The following is a 6,182-nucleotide window of genomic DNA, read 5'->3' as shown; positions in this document are numbered from 1 at the left end:
GGTGATACATTGATCATACTAAGACAATGTGCTGTGTACCAAATTCAGTGCTCTTGACCCCTCATGACAGAGTTATTGCCCTTTGTTAAATATATCTTGTCCAGAGTATAAATTTGCTTACATTTAAGGTAGGATAATGAAACCTGGTGTATACATTGAACATACAAAGACAATGTGCAGTTTACTAATATAAGGACCTGCAATCCCTTAATTACAGAGTTATTGCCCTTTGTCAAAATTTTGTGTCTGGTGTATAACTTTATCTGCAGCTGAACTAGGATATTGATATATACATCAGTCATTCCAAAGTGAAGTGCAGTGTTCAATGTTAGGGCCCCAAACCCCTTAATTACACAATTATTGCCCTTTGTTAAAATTATAGGTCAAATAAAGTCGTTTTTTGGGAGCATTCATCAGTTTCACTGATGCTCTTGTTTTTTACTGTTTTAGTTGTATTTTAAATTTTTTTATGTATTTCTGTCACAGAGCTTTAATCAAATATTGATCTGTTAATTTTTTATTGCGATGATCCAGTTCTTCAATGGCGAAAAATATGACTTGCCCAACATATATTCCATTTTGAACACCAAATTTGGAAAATTTTAACTTGCTATCATCATACAGTATACATATTGTTGTATAAATTCAGTCAAGAACCATATTTACAGAATACATTCCATAAATCAAATGTATATTGGACTAATTTTGTAGTAAATTCAGGGATCAACACATTACACTCAAAATCATGGGATTGGCTTGTTACAGAACTCTAATATGAGAGCCATTACATTACACTTCACTCAAAGCAGGGATAGGCTAATTATAGGACCTAAGAGAGCCAACACATTACACTTTACTCAAAATTAGGGGATGGGGTAATTACAGGACCCATTTCAGTCAACACGTCAGATTTTACTCAGAATTTGGGGACAGGGTAATTACAGGACCCAACTCAGTCAACACATTAGATTTTACTCAGAATTATGGGACAGGGTAATTACAGGACCCAACTGAGCCAACAGTAGATTTTACTCAGAATTAGGGGACAAGGTAATTACAGGACCCAAGAGAGCCAACACAATAGATTTTACTCAGAATTAGGGGATAGGGTAGTTACAAGACCCAAGTCAGTCAACACATTACACTTCAAACAAAATCAGGGGACAGGGTAATTATAGGACCCAAAAGAGGCAACACATTAGATTTTACTCAAAAATTAGGGTATGGGGTAATTACAGGACTCAACTGAATCAACACATTACATATTCAATCAAAATCATTTGACAAAATAGGCTGATTATAGGACCAAAGAGAGCCAACACATCACATCTTCACACAAAACCAGGGGAAGGGCTAATTACAAGAAATTGAAATAACTTTTTTTTAACTGTACAGATATGTTGTTTGGCTTTATTACCAGGCATGGGATTATAGCTATGGATAAATATGTAATGTGACAATGATGATGGGAAAAGTATGTATAGTTTTATGTTCCCCAGTGTTATAACTATTTAGAGAAGTTAAAGTTGATAAAGATTCTAACATGAGAAAACTTGTTGTATACCATAGTACAGAACATGTTGGTCTTCAGTCCTGTCAGGTTACGTCACTCCTGTGAGAGTGACGTAGGCATATGTGATCTAACGTCAACCAGAAGAGTGACCAAGATGGATATTGGCCATGGTATTTTGTGGAAACTCTGAATCCACAAATACATACACATGCGTCCATGGACTGTTGAAATTAGTGTAAAAAGATTACATGAGCTATATTTTTCCACAAAATCAAGTGTCAATGAAATAAGAATTTTTGAATTAACCACAGAAATGAGTCATCCCACAAAAATGTGATTTTATGGTACTTTATTATATTGCATGATGATACGATTGTTATGTTTTATGTTTGAATTATATGTTTTACACAATGTAATCTGTTTGATAAAGCGCTATTTTTTCTATAAAATATTTTTGTGGCTATACATGTTGTCTTGTTTTATATTTTACCTGAATTGTCATCATTTTATGTTTGATATTTTTGTACACAATGTAATCTGTTTACATGTACGACGCTATTTTTTCGATAAAATATTTTTGTACGGCTATACATGTAGGACTTGTTTTATATTTACATGTAATTGTCATCATTTTATTAGATATTTACATGTAGGATGTACCCCTATTTACATGTACAATGTACCCCTATTTACATGTACGACATACCCCTATTTACATGTACGACGTACCCCTATTTACATGTACGACGTACCCCTATTTACATGTACGACGTACCCCTATTTACATGTACGACGTACCCCTATTTACATGTACGACGTACCCAAGACTCTACAGTCTCATATAACACTGTCTCACCATTCACCAAGTCTTCTAATATCTGGTAACCTATCACAATCAAGGTGAGAGTTTCACAAAGCAAAACACCTGATAATCAGTTCTGTTATGTGGGTTGAGATGATGCTTATATTATTTGGACATTATTGGACTTCAATTAAAAGATAGATTTCAAAATAAAAAAAATAAAGATTAACAAGAGGCCCACAGGCCTTCACATTATCTTACTTTAAAGACCTATATATGTAAGAAGCCAAATTGGCCTAACAAATTGTTAACTACTCCACAGCTTTAAAAAAAATTTCAGGTTTGTAAAAATATTTTCTGCAAAGTTGAAATTCTGTTCTTAATATACATAAATATAATTACTCCTGACCAGTTGCTTGTTGAAAAAGATATTTTGAGATCTCAACTCAATTGACTCATTTGGTTATAGGTCAAGGCCAATTATTCGAATAAATTCATCCATTTCTGTTAAAGAACCAATATCAACAGCCTGGACCTTTAATTATTGAGAAGAAAGTCATTTGAAGATTTTAACACATTTGACACCTGTGACCTTTAAAATGAGAAAAGGTCAATCTCATGAACAAAATTAATAACCATTCATCCCAGTTGTTTAAAGATTTTAACATATTTGACACCTGTGAACTTGGAAAATGGTCAAGGTCAATAATATGTACAAACTAAGAACCCTTCACCTCCGCATGCTACAGGCCAAATGTCAGCACTCTCTTGGCCTGTTGGTTTTAGAGAAGTTGCTTTAAGTTTTTTTTTACACATTTAATCCCTTTTACCTTGAAAATGGGTCAAGATAATTCATATTAACAAACTTGGTAGTAATTCACCTATATGTATGCTACAGGCCCAATATCAGCACCCTGGGCCATTTGGTTATTAAGGAGAAGTCATTTAAAGACTTTAACGTATCTTGTCCCCATGATCTTGAAAATCGGTAAAGGTCATTCTTTTTTATACACTTGGTAGCCCTTCATCCTATCGTACTACAGGTCCAATATCAGCACCCTGGGTCTTTTGGTTATTGAGAAAAATTCTTTTGAATGAAAAGTTTACAGATGGTGGTCGACTGACAAAATACAATGGAATAGTAACAGAACATCATGTGATTCTATCAATGCAGCAAGTTTCTGGGGGATTTTAATTGGAAACACTGAAGGTAACACCACAGGACACAAATCTGGGCAGTATATACAATCTTATAACCAAATGACAAGTCAACTCTTTAGATGTGGTGTTTCACTAATTTTTCATATCTGATGGCCATTTTCCAGCAATTACAGGGCAATACATATCAAAAACTGAAAACATGATGATGACGACAACAATTATGATGATCTTCAAATGTTAAAGATATGATGTATGTCATACTAACCAAACAGCTATGGGCAAGTGAACATCGCAACAAATCAAAATCCAAAATTGAAAAGTGAATTAAAAGATATTTTATTCATTGCATTATAAATATAACAGTGAAAATTCTTCCAAGCATTCATTGTTCGACAACATTTTTTTTTCTTCTATAACTGTAACACATAGCATTTCAGGGATCTAACCAGAATCAAATTACTCACACATCTATGCACAGTGTAATAAGCATATATTTAATATAAAGATTTTTAGAAAGATGGTGACAATAAGTGAAAAACTTGGGCACTGCTTTGAGTACATAATAATTCTTCTCTGTTGAAAAAAGAAGAGAAGAAAATTCAGATGTAATTTTTAAAAATGAAATAAATGTAATTTAATGCTTTTTATGAATATGACATTATACAGCATGACAATTGTTGATTTTTGTCAAATCTTGTCTCTATCTATTATCACAAATGTTCAAAAACAAAAAAAAATTTGTATTTTACAAATACACTTGTCATAAATTACTGATGTAGTCAATAAGTAAAAAAGTAAAAAACGACATCAAAAAAATACCAACATAGCAACATAATCATAATCCAAACACAAATTCTGTAAAACTAGGGCAAAGTATAAACAAAACAAAGGTTTATGCGGAGACTCCAGTAAAAGTGCAAGGAGAATAAGACCAGGTGTGGGAACTTTAGTTTACTTTATTTTGTATTATATAACTGTTCATTTTACAAAATATATAAAAGATATTTTTATCACTCATGAGTAACCAGCTTATTCCATGGATACTTGGGAAAACTCTGAGGACACTAGGAGAAAACCAAGATACCTGGAAACCTGGATAACTTGACGACGACGACGATGACGACGACGACGACGATGATGATGATGATGACGATGATGACGACTTGTATTTGGAGAAAATCAGGGCCCCAGAGAAAACCAATATAGAAGAACAGTTATATGGTTAATGAATGACCAGGAAAGCCATAGAGGCCACTGGTCCACACAATAACATTAGGCAACAAGTATTAACTATAATGGGACCGGAGTCCCCTAAACTACCAAATTAGCCAACATCACTGCATCAGTCTTAAAGTACCTCAAAACAGGGAAGGAAGGTCAACAGAACAGGCTCATATTAAACAGCAAATCCATATACAACATAGTAAAAATAAATTTGGATATCACATACCACCAATAACAAAATCATCTACTGATGACTGAAAGTCAGACCGGGATATACATTTCTATCAATATGTTATAGTATGCTTGAACATTCCAAAATTTGTCAGCGTTTCAGCTGCTTGATTTCTCGAGTGATTTTGATCGATCTTCACACTCTTGTAATTAGGACAATTGCTTAATCAGACAAGTTTGAGTTTCAGAGGGACAGGGTCAAGGTCAAGATCAGACAAGTTTGAGTTTCAGAGGTCAAGGTCAAAGTCACCATACCTATCCTATTTTCAGAAAATCTTTGTCAGAACTTAAGCCTTAAGGGAGTTTTGTCCACTTTCACATTCTTCTAAAAAACCATAAGATCTCAGATGAATGTGAGTTTCAAGGTTTTACTTTTTCTAGAAAATCTTGTCATTGCTCAATGGCATTTATTCAATGAATGTGAAATAAAGTTTTCCTGGATAAGAATTTCAAAATGGCTTCATTGAAAAATTTTCCCAAAAAATCTAAATATAGGCCATTTCATGTTATCTAAGAAAACCACAGCCTTGTTAAAAAGTTAGGTAATATAAGCCACTGAAAATCAGAACAATTATTGTATATTTTACTTTAAGATAACAGTCAGTATCAACATGCTCACCTTCATCTACAAAAATACAGAAACACACAATACAGACAAGATTCCATTCTAATTCAAAATAGAATTATTATATTCTCCACAATACCATTAGCAACACAGCTTACTCAAATTTATATATAAAAACTATTTTGATTCAAAGTCAACATAACTACAATTAAATAATAAGCATTCTTGCTATCAAAGTGGTAAAATGGTTTGAACTATTGTGTAGAAAAACAAAGTATGACAGTTACATTGTAAAGATAAAGGCCCATTTCAGAAAATCAAATTTCAAGCACTCAATATTAAAGTTTTCTACAATAAATATACATTGTATGTGGTCCACCTCTAAGTATAATATACTAAAATATAACCACATGCTTTACCTATACCTCTAGTACAATAATGTTGTATGTGAGTTTTTTGGGACTCTATATTTCTTAGATGGCATATTTTCTGAAATCACAGCTCACCTATTACAGCATATACTGTACACGTAGCATTCACCTTAAATTATACCACAACTCGGGTTATTACAGAATTCATGCCAGATGATAAAAAATCTGGGGTTATTGAAACATTCACCCTATATGATACTCCAACTTGGGTTATTGGAGATGTCACCCCAGATCATTCACCCTAAATGACACTCC

This window comes from Ylistrum balloti, unplaced genomic scaffold, assembly GCF_031769215.1.
Source record: "Ylistrum balloti isolate Yb309-2 unplaced genomic scaffold, AGI_CSIRO_Ybal_v1 Utg370626, whole genome shotgun sequence".
NCBI classification, from domain to species: Eukaryota; Metazoa; Mollusca; class Bivalvia; order Pectinida; family Pectinidae; genus Ylistrum; species Ylistrum balloti.
The sequence above is the reverse complement of the archived record's forward strand: the minus strand, read 5'-3'. Positions refer to the sequence as shown.